Source organism: Felis catus, chromosome A3 (assembly GCF_018350175.1).
Source record: "Felis catus isolate Fca126 chromosome A3, F.catus_Fca126_mat1.0, whole genome shotgun sequence".
Classification (NCBI taxonomy): Eukaryota; Metazoa; Chordata; class Mammalia; order Carnivora; family Felidae; genus Felis; species Felis catus.
In genome coordinates this window covers 5,595,718-5,612,219 of record NC_058370.1, presented here as the reverse complement: position 1 = coordinate 5,612,219, position 16,502 = coordinate 5,595,718, and the positions used below count along the sequence as shown (strand labels likewise).

At 53.1% G+C, this 16,502-nt stretch overlaps 1 long non-coding RNA gene across 1 annotated transcript; it reads left to right on the top strand.

Moving 5' to 3' along the window:
- The first annotated feature begins 494 nt into the window (after positions 1-494).
- LOC123384256 lies at positions 495-2,756 on the top strand. Its single transcript, XR_006595022.1, has 2 exons — positions 495-795; positions 1,994-2,756. It is a non-coding gene; the product is annotated as an uncharacterized LOC123384256 (long non-coding RNA).
- Positions 2,757-16,502: the final 13,746 nt, after the last annotated feature.

Genomic DNA, 16,502 nt, shown 5'->3' with positions numbered 1-16,502 from the left:
GGGAGAATGCACGAGGAGGGAACGTGCAGCGGGACCTGCAGGGGGCGCCGAGAGATCCCGGGGGCAGGTGGATGGGAAGGGGGAGTAGAGGGACCACCTGGGGGGGTGCAGAGACTTGGGGTAGAGCGTGGATAAGGTGGGGGCGTGCCAGGGAGGGAGAACTCCGAGGAGTTCGGAAGCACGAGTGGGTAGATGGGCAGGGGCGGTGGATGGGCAGTGGGGGAGCCCGTGGGGGGGGGGGCGGCTCCGGAGGTTCTGGTGAGCGGGACTGAGAATGGCAGGGAGCCCAGACAAGGGTGGGGCGTGGAAGTCCATGGAACAGAAGGGGAGAGGTAGGAAGGGGCGCCGGGGAGGAGATCCAGGGGGCAAGAAGGAAGCAGAGCGGAGCCGGTGGAGCCGGTGGGGTTGGTGGGAGCGTGGGGGGGAGGGAGGGCTGGGCTCGGGCGGGAGTGGGAGCTGCAGGTCAGCCGGCGTCTTCTCCCGATCTCCAGACCTTCCAGACCTTACCAAGTTCTTTCCCCAACGTCTCAGGGCGGGCGGGAGAAGGCGGGGGGAAAGCGAAGGAGAAAGGGACCCGGCAGGAGCGCACCGTGCGCCGCCGGGCTTTTCGCTTAAAAGGGCGGCTTGCCTGTCGTGCGAATTTCACCTCAATAAATTCTTTTTAATGGAAATTAATAATTTTGATGGTCTCCAGAAGGAGTTGGTCGGTGTCTTCAGCTGGGTCCAAAATCGATGCAAGTTTGGAGCGAAGGGTGATTAAGATAGTCTGCCGTACATTGATTTTTTTTTTTTAAGGTATGGTTTTACAACATTCCAGGGAATCATCCTATTTTGTTTTCACTTTTTTCAAGATTTGAATACAATGTTAATGGAATTTTATTGTTTGCTGATTGCGGATAAACTTATTTGGATGATGGAGGGAAGGGGTTTTGTACAGACAACTCAGGAGCCGACAGTCTTGAGGAGAAGGCTCTGATGGGTTTCCAAAGCCTCAGAGGAGAAATAGTTTCTTTCTTTCTTTTTTTTTTAAGTTTATTGTTTAGAGATTGAGAGAGAGTGCAATGGGGGAGGGGCAGAGAGGGAGAGAGAGAATCCCAAGCAGGCTCCGTGCTGTCAGCACAGAGCCTGATGCAGGGCTCGAACTCAGCAGTAATGCCTTTGTGACTTAGATTCTCGGATCGCCGGTTTTAAATACTACGTCTGGGGTTTCTGTTGCAATAAGTGTACTCCACGGGGGAGATAGTTCTTTGAAGGTCGTGAGAAAATAGCGTGTTCTAACAACTGCTTTTAGATCATTTAAATGAGTTTTTCTGCTTGAACAACCCCCACCTACTTAGTGCCTTCTCTGGTAATTTTGCGTTATCGCTCCAACACTCTTGCAGCTAGAAAGTTTTGCCAGTGTCAGGCTACAAATCTGTGATTAGAAATTTCAACTACTGGGGCCCCTGGGGGGCTCTGTCGGTTGGGCGTCCGACTTCGGCTCAGGTCACGATCTCATGGTTCGTGGGTTCAAGCCCCGCGTCGGGCTCTGGGCTGACAGCTAGAGCCTAGAGCGGCCTAGAGCCTGCTTCCGGTTCTGTGTCTCCTCTCTCTGCCCCTCCCCCGCTCGTGTTCTGTCGCTCTCTCTCACAAGTGAATAAACACTAAAAAAAATATTAAAAAAGAAAAGAAATTTCAACTACCAATTAAAAATGAAAATTTTAAAGGAGATATAAGGCCAAGTGGGAGGATGGCCATGGAGAGGGGAAACCAAGGTAGACTTGGAGGAGAACTGTAGGGGCTTAAGGAGAGACGGGGAGAGATGAGTGGAGGGTAGGGGGGGTGGCAAGGAGATACGCAGGAAGAGAGCTGCCTGGGTGGGGCGGGGAGGGTGACACGGATGGAAGGGAGGCAGGAGGTAAAGCAGAAGAGACAAACCTACGGTCTTCTAAACTTTGCTCCTGAAGTGGGAAGTTGCCCCAAAGATTGTATTTGTTTTCTTTCCTCTTGGCAGACGTTCTTGGGAGCCACCAGGGGAAGCCATCTTGGAACCCATTAGGGGGCTTGCCAAGGAAAACCCCTTTGGAGCCTCTGAGGGGCCCTGTTTGAGGGGCCTCTGAGGGGACACCTCAGGAGGTCGCCTTCCTTCAGGAGGGTCCAGGCAGCCCCACTGACCAGGGAAAGGAGAGGAGCCTTTGCGAGTGGATCACGACGAAGGAAAACCACCGTCGGGGCCGTGAGGTGGCCGACGTTGAAACAGCATTCCCGGGCCAGGCTGCCAGCCTGACTGTGCCTGTGGATGGGGTTAAAAGATCTGGGCAACGGTGTTTGGAGCCGCCGTGTAGCCGGACTCGATCCCCAGGCAGTGGGCACGTCTGGCAGTCTCTGGAAGAATCTGGAAGGTCAAGGTCACATTTCAGCAGTGTCGGCGTCTTTGGGCCGCAACTGGCTGTAAGTACGGGCCGCCTCCGATCCCCGTTCCCTGTGGAATCTGAACTGACTCTTGCCTTCGGACTCCACAGACCTCCCTGTGTTGGCGGATAGCATTTGGAGGGAGACACCCCAGGAGGGAGATGCTGGCTTTCTGCCGAAAGGCCTGGGGAGCCCAGGAGACTAGAAATGTAAGAGGTGGGATCCCATTTGTCCCTGAGCGTGTGCAGCGTTTTCTGCCAGGTGGACTCATGATCCCTGCTGCTTAGGGCATCGAGATAGAGCACGAGGCAGGTTGCCTGCATTTGGTCTAGAATGAAATAAACAATTAACTCCTGGGCCCACGACCTTCTCGTCCAAACCACACTCCTCAGATTCGCCTCCGTTCCTTCCTTGATCTGCCCTCCCACGTCCCTCTTTCCAAACCTTTTTCCAGCGATTCCCGGTCCCTGCTCCATTATGACCCGCCTCCTACCTACCCCTCAAGTGGCCTCGACAGACGTAAGCTGGGCTGTGTGTCTGCTGGGCCTCGAACCCGGAGCTTTGCTTTGCGCGTCATAGGTGGCCCCCGGTGCGCCCGCGGCTATGGCATCCTCTCCCGGAGGCAAGTGCTCCTTCGTCTCCTCACGGTGCCCAGGGTGGTGATGGGCCAGCCCGGGTTCACCCAGTGCCTGTCGTACAATTGTCGGTCACTTGCCTCCCCCTGACAGTGATGCTTACAATGCCTTTTGTCCTGGGTCCCCTGCCCGCCCGGCGGGTTCCTTGAAGGTTCTCGCGGCCCTCTGTAACATTGTCGTTTTAGCGTTTGGGGCGGTATTGTTCCCTGGGGGGGGGGGGGGTCCGTGTCATCAGCCCTCAGTCAGCCAGCATGGCTCCAAGCGGAGAAGGGTCCTGGCCGAGTATATGGTGCATAGCACACAAAATACAGCAAGTGGGGAAGGCCACGCTAGGGCTTGGCTTCGGGAAGCAGATGTTCGAGTACCTTCTGTTCAGACGGCTCTCTTGGCTTACCAGCATTACCTCCAGGGCATGCTTGCGACCAAGCAGGCATGTCCCACGTGTGGGACGGATATGACCCATAATGCTACTCAGAAATGTCATAGATTTAAACAGAGATAGGGAAACGGCCAATATAAAACTACCTTGGAAGTTAGAAATAAGTCAGGGTCCTGTAGGGCAGCAGGGAACGAGGGAGGCCAGCAGGTGCTACCGCCGTCTTTCGAAATTCTTCTGTCTGCTCTGTGCTTCCCAAGTTTAGTGTCACCAGCCTTGCCGCTCAACAGCTCCCTAGGCCCCTAACCTGAGCGCAGAATCTTCCCGAGGCACGTGGTAAGCGCTTCGGTATCTGAAGTTCCCAAGGGGAAAAAGAGCTCAATGATATGGTGTGAGAAGGGCTGGAATTGTCAGCAGGTCTACACCGGGAAGGAAGGGGCCGTGAGCCGAGTGAGCTAAGCCCTTGGCCCGAGTTAGCTCTCGAATCATCCAGGTAACCTAGGAGGGGGCGGTGTCACAACGCCCTTTTTTCCAGTGAAGAGAACAGAAAGGCTAAGAAACGTGCTACTATGATCAGCTCAATTCTCAGGAAGAAGAGGAGAGTTAATTACTACTTTGTCCGATACTAGGATCGGAGAGGAGGCCCCAACTTTTTCTTCTTTCTGCGCGGCTGGCTGTTCTATTTATTTATGTTACTCTGAAGCCTGATAACAACTGGTATGTGAACTGTGATTTAATCCACTCTTAATGATGCGTTGGGCTTCCCCTAAGTCATAAAGATAACTTGTACCCAAAAAGTACATAAACAGCCTAGCTCCTCTGCAGCTAACCTGTTGGGCAAACGTTGTTTTTTATACGGATCATTACACTTTGAACTTTGGTGTGAACACAGAGCGTATGTACTTTTACTTAATGAGCAGTTCGGAATCACTCATGGACTTGGCCACAGGGGTGAGGAGTTTGGGGACACAGGAGGCACAGAAAAGAATTCTTAAAATGGTGTAGAATGTTTCTGAGAAGGGAAGAGGCAGGGTCCAAGCAGGGGAATGTGACTATCGTGCAAACGTGTTCCAGGTGTTCCGGAACTCTCTAGAACTTTATCCTTAAAATTTCTGCCTTGTCCTGCTTGTACGAGAAGCAGCACTTGGGAAATAAATAGATCATAAGTAAAAGCTTTATTACATTTAGTCTGGTGAAAGGGAGTCTGAAAACAAACATCTTGGGGGAGAAATCTGGATATGCGTACTGCAGCCCATTAACGGTGGTTAATTTGGGGGCTGGGGGGCTGAAGGAGCCCATATGAAGGACTTTTTTTCTCTGCATAATTTCTTTGAGTAGTACCTGTGGCTGGTGCAAAAGAAGAGGTGATCTCCTGGGGCCCCTGGGTGGCTCAGTCGGTTAAGTGTCCGACTTCAGCTCGGGTCACAGTCTCACAGTCCATGAGTTCAAGCCCTGCGTCTGGCTCCACACCGCCTGTGCGGACGCCGCTTGGGATTCTGGCTCTCCCCTCTCTCTCTCTGCCCCTCCCCCGTTCGTGCTTTTTCTCTCTCTCAAAATGAATAAATAAACTTTAGGGGCGCCTGGGTGGCGCAGTCGGTTAGGCGTCCGACTTCAGCTCAGGTCATGATCTCGCGGTCCGTGAGTTCGAGCCCCGCGTCAGGCTCTGGGCTGATGGCTCGGAGCCTGGAGCCTGTTTCCGATTCTGTGTCTCCCTCTCTCTCTGCCCCTCCCCCGTTCATGCTCTGTCTCTCTCTGTCCCAAAAATAAATAAACGTTGAAAAAAAAATTAAAAAAAAATAAAAAAATAAATAAAAAAATAAAAACAAACCGACAAAACCCAAAGAACGCCATCCCTAAATCTTCTAGCATAGGGCAGGTGGAGAGCTCCTTTTTACATTTGTGTATTTCTCAAAGAGGTTCAGCACTAGAGAAAGGTCTAGATTTGGTGGCAGAGTTCGATCGTGCCCGGCTGTGTGCTAACCAGAGAACTGGAAGGCGGTGACGCTCGACACCCGTTGGCGCCAAGGACACTTCGGGGATGTCCTCCTTTCCACGGAAGTTGCTCCTGCCAAGGTCAGAGGTGAGCCCGAAGTCACGGCTTTATGCTCAGTTCCCAGGACTCACCTTACTCGACCTTCCGGGGCCATTTAATACCGTGGGCCACTCGCTCCTCTTTCCTACGCGGCTCTTCCCTCGCGTGTGTGACTATGTGAGCTTACACGGCAAAGGGGACTTTGCAGACGTGACGAAGTTAGGGATGTTGATGCGGGGAGATTTCCTCATCTCTAGCTGGGGGGGGGTGCGGTATCATCACAAGGAGCCTTGTAAGAACGAGGCAGGAGGGACAGAGCCAGAGAAAAGGACACGTGGTCATGGAACAGAGAGAGATGGGGGGGGGGTACTGCTGGCTTCGAAGGAGGAGGAAGGGGCCAGGAGCTAAAGCGTGTGGACACCTCGGGAGGCTGGAAAAGACCGGGGAACGGATTCTGCTGTAGAGCCTCCAGAAGGCGTGTGGTTCTGCTGACTCACTTTAGACTCCCGGCCTCCAGAATGCGAGAGAACAAACGCGTGTCCCTTCAGGCCACTCGGCGGGCGGCCCTGTGTTACATCAGCAGCACGAAACTAGTACCCTTGCACCCGGAGACCCCATCCCTCTGGTCCCCGGCTCCCTCAACAGGGTGGCTGTTCCCCTACCCCCTGCGGGACGGTGTTCAACCTTCCCCTCCCCGCGGCCTTCTTGACCTCCCTGTGGCTTTTTTGTTGTGTTGTTGTTTTAAAATTTTTTAAAAAATATTTATTTACTTTTGAGAGAGGGAGACAGACCGCGAACGGGGGACAGGCAGAGAGAGAGGGAGACACAGAAGCCGAAGCAGGCTCCAGGCTCCGAGCTGTCAGCACAGAGCCCGACGCGGGGCTCAAACTCGTGGACCAGGAGGTCGTGACCTGAGCCGACATCGAGTGATCAACTGACTGAGCCCCCCAGGCGCCCCTGATCCCCCTGTTTAACACCAAACCCCCATAGTCCTTCGGCAGCCCCGTTTCCTTCAGCTTTTGAACGTTGCTGGCACCTTCCCCCCAAACTGAATGCTCATGGTCTGCTAACGACAAATGTTGCCAAAATGCCAACCCCGGCCGGGGCCAGGGGCCTTTCCGTGTCACCTTCTGCTGTTTGCTCCCTCCCCGGGACTGGATCGACGCCCGCCACCTGTGAGGCACTCGCCCGCTGTCTGCCGAATGAATGAACACGAACGGAGAGTTGAGCAATCATTTTACACAACACTTTTACCTGGTCCTGGGAGCTGAGTGTCCAAGACAAACGAGCAGTGGGCCCGGTTTACCGTTCCGTTTCGCTGTCGATATTGTTTGACGTCAGAGGCGTCTGACATTCCTTCACGATCTCCGTTTGTAGAAGGGGTAAAGGCCGCGTGTCACAATAAAACAGTATGATGTGGACTCCCCCCGACTGAGCTGAGAGTATGTTCAGAGTTTACCTGGTCTGCCCAGGGTAGCTCTGGCTTTTGACTGACCCACGTCCCAACATTCATTTCTACAGAATTAAAAGTCAGGATCGTTACTCTGGAAAGGTGAAGGGACGGTTTTCGCTCGGGGCAAGGGTCTACGTTTAGGGTGACAGAGGACTCGGGAGAGGCGGCTTTGCCCTCCGTGGTTGTGGGCTGCCTGCCGAGACCCTACTCTCTCTTTTTTTTTTTAATGTTTATTTCTGAGAGATAGAGACAGAGTAGGGGAAGGTCAGAGAGAGAGGGAGACACAGATTCTGAAGCAGGCTCCAGTCTCTGAGCTGTCAGCACAGAGCCTGATGCACAGAGCCTGACGTGAGGCTCGAACTCACGAACCGTGAGATCGTGACCTGAGTGGAAGCTGGATGCTTAACCGACTGAGCCCCCAGGTGCCCCCATCCATGGCTGTGGACCGCTTGCTGAGATGCTGCTCTTCTATTGTGAACAGTCTGCTTTTCACTTGGGGGTGTGCTCAGGGCTGTGCTCCCAGCCAAGTATTTGTGGGAGGAGGGAAGGAAGAGAGGGAGGGAGGAAGGGAGGGAGGGAGGAAGGGGGGAAGGGAGGGAGGGGGGAAGGGAGGGAGGAAGGGGGAAGGGAGGGAGGGAGGGAGGAAGAGAGGGAGGGAGGAAGGGGGAAGGGAGGGAGGGAGGAAGAGAGGGAGGGAGGAAGGGGGGAAGGGAGGGAGGGGGGAAGGGAGGGAGGGAGGGAGGAAGAGAGGGAGGGAGGAAGGGGGAAGGGAGGGAGGGAGGAAGGGGGGAAGGGAGGGAGGAAGGGGGAAGGGAGGGAGGGAGGAAGAGAGGGAGGAGGGGAGGGAGGGAGGAGTGAACACTTCGGAAGGCAGCTGGAGGGGCACCTGGTGGTTCAGTCGGTTAAGCGGCTGACTTCGGCTCAGGTCATGATCTCACATTTGGGGGTTTGAGCCCCGTGTTGGGCTCTGTGCTCATGGCTCGGAGCCTGGAGCCTGCTTTGGATTCCGTGTCTCCTTCTCTCTCTGCCCCTCCCCCGCTCATGCTCTGTCTCTGTCTCTCAAAAAATAAATTAACATTAAAACATATGTATAGAAAAGAGAAGAAAAGCAGATGAAAGCTAGGGATGAGTGTGGCGGCGCTGGCCGATAAACGGGGGTCCCAGAGGCTGCCTCTGACCCGAGGGGAGAGGACTCTGTTTAGAGCGACCTGTGCGAAGCCTCCCGCCGACTCATCGAGATCGGAAGGCCGTCTGGGCTCCTGCACGAGGCCCGATGTCACTGAAATAACACCGACCGGATCCTAAGTAGCTCATGTTCTAGAAGACTCTCAGCTCGCAGAATCAGGGGGTGCCCAGCCCTCCCTGCGCAGGAGGCAGCCTCTGACAACGGGGCGCACCGGGGCCGGGGACTGAGGTCGGGTGTCCCCGGGGACTGGGAAACAAGGCCTCACGTTGCCGAGCCCCACGGAGGTGCCACGTGGGCAGATCCAGTTCCCTGCACCCCAGAACCCGACCCGGTGCCCCGTGGCGGTGACCGCTTGCACAAGGCACCCCAAGGTTACGGATATGTTCTGGATTAATCACATATTTTCAAATGCAGAGAGCGGGAGACAAAGCCGTTTGCCTTTAGGGACCAGGCGAGTCTCTGACCCTTGGCCGCTAGAGGCGGGATCGGTGTCCTCCCCCAAGGGGATTAGTGCTCCCGGCTCGTCCGCAGCCACAAAGAGGTGCCCACGTGTCTTGTTCTTCTGGAGAAGCCAGGACCTGGTGTAAGCAAACTTTCCTGATTTTTAAGCAGTGGCAGCTAATTAACAGAAATGTGACGCCCTCTTGTGAATCAAACAAAATAGACTCTGGAACCAGATTTGGCCCAAGCCAGCTGGTGACCTCGACTCTGGGACCTTTTCCCATCGGCGCTCATTATGAGAATGAGAAAACACAGAGAGAGGAGTTGGACGGTTGGCGCCTCGGTAGCACTTGTGAGCGCTCGATTAATTCATTAAGTCGTTGTTTTTCTCAAACGAGGGCTCTGAGATGACAATAATGAATGTTTGTATAGCGCACCTCGGCTCGCCAAAGCCGCGTTGGCATTCGCTTCTTCTGGTCACCTCCCGGGGGGCGGGGTGCGGATAGCTTGGCTGAGGCCGCAGGGCTGGGAGGTGTGCACGGAATCAGGGTGGCGAGGGGCACCCAAGGGCTCCTGCCAGGCCCCCCACCCCCACGCCGCTGCATGGCGGCTATATCAGCGGGTCAGACCAAAGACACAGTGAGCTTTTCCCACTTGGGCGATGCCAGACCTACGGACTTGAGACTGAGAGCCTAGTGAAGCGTCTTGAGGGACTTTCACGCGGAATTTAGACTACGTACCATTTCAACTGTGTTCAGAGCCCAAGCCCCTCATTTCCCGTCGGCCACCCAGGGGCCCCACAATTTACATGTCAGAAGCGCCTTTTCTTGGAGCCCCTGGGTGGCTCAGTCGGTTAAGCGTCCGACTCTTGATCGCAGCTCACGTCTTGACCTCAGGGTCCTGTTCAGGCCCCTGCGTCGGGCTCCATGCTGGGCGTGCGGCTTACTTAAGGAAAAAAAAAAAGTCCTTTTCTGCCTTTCATTCTTGTCTCGTGGCTCTTTGTCCCCTGCAGAGAGCCTAGGGCAGTGCTTTAGACTTCATCATTGTAATTGCGATCGCCGCTGATCCGGAGATCTGTCGCCCTGCCATCTGCTGACCGCAAAGGCGTCGCTCTGCGGAGGGGGTGTCACCGGACTGGCCAGGTGGAGGCGGGGCAAGCGACCGTCTGCCTCTGCAGGTCTCAGGGAGCTGGGATTACTTTCTTATCCGGTTACCATTTACAGAGATGCTCCCTGGGCACGTATTTAGTCTTGACTATTTTATGTTTATTTTTTTATTTTTTTTAACGTGTATTTATTTTTGAGACAGAGAGAGACAGAGCATGAACGGGGGAGGGCAGAGAGAGAGGGAGACGCAGAATCGGAAACAGGCTCCAGGCTCTGAGCCATCAGCCCAGAGCCCGACGTGGGGCTCGAACTCACGGACCGCGAGATCGTGACCTGGCTGAAGTCGGACGCTTAACCGACTGCGCCACCCAGGCGCCCCATAGTCTTGACTATTTTAAACAGCCCAGGCTGAGGCGTAAGGAAATCAGTCTTTGGTTTGTTGACCTTGAACATTTGATCCAGAAGGAGGCCAAGGTGCTGGCTCCTTCGTTTCAGGCTGCAGGCTCCACCCTGGCTCCCAGCGTCTACCCCACCCAGCTCCTGCCTCAGCTCAGACCTCACACCAGCTGTCTCCCCAGTGGTGCCACGCTCCAGCCCCGTGCTTCCTCGGAAATGCCAAACTCATGCCCACGTGGGAGGCCTCCTCCCTCAGAGGTCAGCGTGATGGCCCCTTCTTATCACGACTGCCCTCTCCCCTGTCTGACTGCGAACTAGAACGCTCCCTCCCCAACGTATGATTTCGAACACATCCCGTAGTTTAAAATCTCCTTTATCTGAATCCTGTTTATTGTTGGCTCGCCTTTGGGACATAGCCCCAGGAGGCCAGGGCTGTCTTGTTCAGCCCCGTCGCACAGAGCCTTGAACAGTGCCCGGCCTCCATCCGCGGAATGACCTGGAAGAATCCAAATAGCAATGTGCGTTTTTAAGTCCTGAGTTCCTGCCGTGAACCGGAGTGAGGCACAGCTGATGCTCTTGGCCTTGACGACAGTAGACCTCACCCAGCTCACCCTTCCCCCTGGTGCTCCCTGTGCAAAGGAACAAACGCGCCCTCTCCCTGTCCCGGACACGCAGCGTTCCGGAGAACCGGGGTGGAGGCCTCGGCGTTCAAGTGAACCCGTACGCCTTTTGTCCTACGGCCTAACTTAGAGCCTTAGGAGTGCTTGCTTCCTGAGCGTTGTCTCTGGCCTGTCTCCAGCAATCTGTCAGGAAGTTATGGACCGAGCGCCCTTCAGCAATTAGGCTGGACTTGGGTTGCTTTCGAAAGATGAATTTAGAGGCAATTTTCCAAGCACCAGCAGCCGTCAAATAAACGGAGACAGAAGACTACTGACTCCTTGCCTGGGCACCGACGGGCCTTCGCGCCAGTGGGAGCTGGGCGCCGGGTCTTAGTGACGAATGCTGGGAATCGGCGGCTTAGAAACCGGTTCGTTTCCTGCTGCTTTTGCTGACACGGGGGAGTGCGGGGCAAGGTCTGGCTGCTTGAGGGTGGAGTCGGAACGGGGCCAGGCGTGGAAGTTAGGCTGAGCAGAAGCGACGGAAGGGGCAGGCTTCAAGGACATCTGCGCTCTTAGCGGCATCGCGATGTTCATCTCGTGTGATGGAACGCTTCTGAGTCTGCATTGTCAGGACAGACGTTAAGGCTGTAATGGCTATTGACGTCTATTCTAGGTAATCACGCCTGGAGATACCACGGGGCATTTTTCACAGGGGCTCTAATCTGCGAGTGGAAGTTTCTCGGTACGGTCACTATCTGCAAAAATGTCAAACTTACACGCGCTAATATTTATAAGGTGGCATTTGTGGGTTTGCAGTTTTTTCTTTTTTTTTTTTTTTGCCGTTGTTTGTGTGACATTTTGCTTTGTTAATTGCTGCGTTTTGTCAGGGGTTGCTGTCGCGGGATGACTGATGGCACAGGGTGGTGGGGCTGGAGATCACCCTGGAGCTGTTGTGCAGGCTCTGGGTCTGACTTCCAGCCTTGAATGTCCAGAAATATGATGGTCAGGACCCCATGGTGGAACATCCCAGACTCAGAAGATATTGGTGTATCAACCAGGGTGCCGATGTCTTTATTTCCAATAAATGCTCCCTTCCTAGAGGGCCAGACCCCTCTCTGCCATCCGGGTGCCCCATTCCTCACAGCTACCGGGGGTAGGGACGGCCATGATGGGAATGGAAGGACAGACCTGGTACAGAATCCCAGCTCCAGTCACGACCCTGGTGACACCAAAACCTTTCCCAGCCTGTTTCCTCAGTTGCACGACGGCTACCATGCTTCCTACTCTCAGGGCAGCTGAGAAGATTAAAAGAAGATGTGTTCAACTGTTGGGTCCAGGAAGAAGCACTGAATGGTTTTAATATGACAGCCAGACGCAGGGGTGACTTCGGAGCCCGTGTGTGGATTCCTATCCCAGCCACGGTCCTCTGCAAGAAGCTGTTTCGTATTTCTGAGATTCGGTTTCCTCATCTAAACGTTGGGATCAAGGGGCGCCCGGGTGGCTCAGTCGGTCGAGCATCCAACTTCGGCTCAGGTCACGAGCTCACAGTCCGTGGGTTCGAGCCCCGCGTCGGGCTCTGTGCTGACAGCTCGGAGCCTGGAGCCTGCTTCGGATTCTGTCCTTCTCTCTCTGCCCCTCCCCCGCTCGCACTCTGCCTCACGCTGTCTCTCAAAATACACAAATGTAAAAAAAATAAATAAAATAAACGTGGGGGTCGGGATGTTGTCTACCTCACAGACTTGCTGCTGCCTTGAACTCGATACGGTGAGGAAAGCAGGTGGCACAGTGACCGTGGCGGCTGGACCCGGTAAAGAAGGGCTCAGCTGAATGGAGGCCGCCATCGTTATCAGGATACTTCCAGCTGTGGTGGTTGAAATTGGAGCAGCTTCGTGGCACCACCAGCACCAAAAGCAAAACAGCCTCGAGACGAAGGTCGCTCAGTGAGAACAGAATAGAGCAGAGAGGTGGACTGTCTAGGACAGAGCTTCCCGATGCTGGCACCATTGACGTTTGGGCTGGATGATTTTGGGGGAGGGGGACGTCCTGTGCAAAACAGATGGTTTAGCAGTGTCCCTGGCCTCGGCCCACGTGATGCCAGCGGCAGCACCCAGTTGTGACCTCCAGAGATGTCTCTGGGCACTGCCAGATGTCGCCCCGCTTGCAAAGCACCGGGCTAGGCGACCACTTCACCCCAACCGCAGAGAAGCCTGTGGTCTCACTGCATTGCCCACACCTGTATACACTCTTACCTGCCTGGTGTTTTGCTCTAGACTTAACCTGTGCTCTCCTTTGTCCATTAAAAAAAATTTTTTTTAATGTTTATTTATTTTTGAGAGAGAGACAGAGAGAGAGACAGAGTGTGAGTGGAGGGCCAGAGAGAAAGGGAGACACAGAATCCGAGGCGGGCTCCAGGCTCCGAGCTGTCAGCACAGAGCCCGACACGGGGCTCGAACCCACGAACCGTGAGATCGTGACCCGAGCCGAAGTCGGGCACCCCTGGAATAACTTCTTTAGAGGGTGCATTCTTTTCCGTGTGTGGATGCCCACAGTGGGCAGTAGCATTACACCCTCGGGGACGGGAAGGAAGCACGCCAGACCGCAGATGCCTGTGTACAATGGGGGCCCTGATTTACCCCCAAGTTGGGTGTTTGCAGGCGGATTAACTGAGATTCCATAGTTTCCCCCCTCTTCCCTCTCCTTGCCAGTGATAATCTTATTCTAAATTGCAGAGGCACCTTGTCTGGCCTGTCGATATTTACCGCAAAATGGCTTTTAAGGACAGAGCTTAACTTAATGTGTCTAAGCTCTGGGTTTTTGCTCTATTATCCCAACGCGTTTATTTGTCTGCATTACTGTCCAATTTAGAATGTTCCTTACCAGCGGAACGCAGTGGTTTGTAAATCTCTCTATCACGACTGGAATCGTTTGTCCCATTGTAATTTGGATTAACATCTGAGAAGGCCTGGCTCAGTGGGTACAATTTTAAATTATTTGCCAATTAAAAAAAGATATTTTATTACTTTCAAACCAAGCAAGAAGTGGCCTGGCAAACTATGACTTCATAAAATAAATCCTTTAGGGAGATATTAAGGAAACAGACAAGAGTGACTCAGAACTTCATTTTGTGAGCTCCGTGTTGATTGCTGATTCTATGTCCGTCTACAATACCCACGGAGAGAGAAGTGCGTACGTCGTCCCTGGTCTGCCTAATGTGTTTGGAGACAGCCTGTGCTCTTAAATAGTTTCAACAGTCACCAGAAATTTTGTTGACACTGTTAATTTGCTCAGCAAAGCCTTTCTTAAAAGATCTTAAGAAGTAAACTTTAACCCAGCCTCTGTCAGAATTACTAGCAGTGGATATGGAGCTGATGTGATTTGCCAGCTCACCGCTGTCTCGTCCTATTCTCTAGGGCAGCCGTTCCACATTTCTGAGCTGTGCAATGTTCGTATCATGACACCATTTTTGTACCCAGTGTTAATTCGGTCCCGTGTTACCTACTGATGTTTCATTGGAAGATAAGTGATTTAAAAGGAAATTTTAATTCCCGTTCACACACACCAGCGCTCTATCTGTCCCCAGTGAGTTGAATCATTGCTGTGAGGTCCACCAGAAAGCTCGCGGGACTGGACATCAACAGACCCGGGCCAGATTCAGGTTGTGTTTCTAACAAGCTATATTAATTTCTTGGATATTCAGCTTCATTATTTTTGAACAGCCTTTGATTTCCCTACTTCTCCCAGTGGCAAAGATTGAATTTGGGAAGCGAGCGGGCGGGGGGTGTCCAAAGACAGAAGGCAGAAACGTTCCGTACGAAACCCTGTCAACAGAGTCTCGTGGATCTGCAAAATGAGAATGGATGGGTTGGCATATCAGAATTTTAAAAAGATCTTTAAGCGGGTCTACAGAAAGGGAGCTGTAGAGGAAAAACAGAAATGTCACGGAGGACACTTCACAAAACATGTTGCCATTTAGAGATAATGTCAAGTTTAAGGCAGAAGAAGCAATGCCTGCTAAAGAGGATTGGAGAGGGGGTGGTCGACCCAGAGATACTCAGTCTCTGGTCAGGTCAGGACTTAGGGCCAGACAGGCAAGAGAGGGCTGGGCCAGCTGCAGTTGGCTAAGTTAATGGAGCATCGTTACAAGATACAAAGAGAGCGGTCTGTAACATGAACCGGTATAGCCCCCGCGTCGAAGCCATCCCAGGGCCCCTCTGCAGAGGAATGGATAAACAAAATGTGGCACATCCATACAGTGGAATACCATCCAGTCATAAAAAAGAGGGAGGGACTAATAATGTTACAACATGGATGAACCTGGAAAATATTATGCTGAGTGGAAAGAAGCCAATCACAAAAGACCACACACCGTATGATTCCATTTACATGAAATCTCCAGAACAGGCAAATCCATAGAAATGGAGAGTGGATTGGTGGTTGCCAGGGACGTAGGGGGAAGTAGGGAGGGAGGGTGACCACTCACGGGGGAGGCGGTTTCTTCTTGGGGGACGAAATGTCCTAAAAGTGATCGGGGTGCTGGTTGTGCGGTTCTGTGAATGTAGTAAAAACCATCGAATTGTATGTATACCTTTTTAAATGTTTATTTATTTAGTTTTTGAGAGAGGGCGTGCGAGTAGGGAAGGGGCAGAGAGGGGGGAGAGAGAATCCCGAGCAGACTCTGTGCTGTCAGTGTGGAGCCTGACTCGGGGCTCGATCTCACGACCCGTGAGGTTATGACCTGAGCCAAAACCGAGAGTCGGACGCTTAAGTGACTGAGCCGTGCAGGTACCGCCCCAAAATGTATAGTTTTAATGTGTTTTAGGGTGTGTGGGTTGTATCTCAACAAAGGCATTATGGAGAGAGAGGGAAGGAGAGGACAGACACCCCAGGGACGAATAAATAGAGAAAGCAAAGGGAGCGAGCGTCATAGGACATTATGACCAGAAACACTTGAGACAGGATTTTAGAAAATCAAGAGATGTTCTTCCACATCTGACTCTTGGGTTCGGCTCAGGTCGTGATCTCACGGCCAAGAGTTCGAGCCCTGCATCGGGTTCTGCCCTGACCACGCGGAGCCTGCTTGGGATTCTCTCACCCTCTCTCTCTGCCCCTTCCCCACTCATGCATGTGTGTGCATGCTCCCTCTCTCTCTCTCTCTCTCTCTCTGTGTGTCTCAAAAATAAATAATAAACATTAAAAAGAAAAAGTTCTGCCTCCAGGTGCTGAGATGCTGAAAGAGTTTGGGTTTTAGAGCCAAGACAGCAGGCTCCACGCCTCATGCAAGCTTCTCACCCTCCCTGGACCTCAGTTTCCTCATCTGAATATTGGGGAGTCTAGTCCTGTGCTGCTTTACAGTGGCATCCTTAAAACAACAAGATTCCTCATTCTTAAACTGTCGCACACGATTCTAAAAATAGAAACCCACGCTCGGAGGGACCGTTGGTATGGTGACCGTTGACCTGTACTTGCGTAACCTTCTAGGCTGCACGGTCCAGCAAGGTCTGGCTGAAAACAGCAGTGTCTTGACTTGAGCCTTGGGTCTAATACCTGCCTGTGGGACCCATCGATTCCCTTCTTTGCCTCCTTGGTTCCTGTTTATCTCTTCCGATCTTATTCAAAAGGACTTGAAAGCATTAAGTACCGAACTTCATTTGATTAAACTGATTGCTCAGTGAAAAACAAGACCGTCACCTGGGGGCTGCAGATCCGACTGTTTTCCAGGCCTTAACTGAAGCTGTCATCCGAAAGTTGAAGGTTGAGGGGGCTGGCGAGGACGAAAGAACGACGGCGAAGGAGTTACGTTACAGTCAGTGAAGGTTAGAAATGAATCACAAGATCGGGGTAGGAAACCAAGTAATAAATTAAGTGCATAATAGCGGGTTGCCAGGTA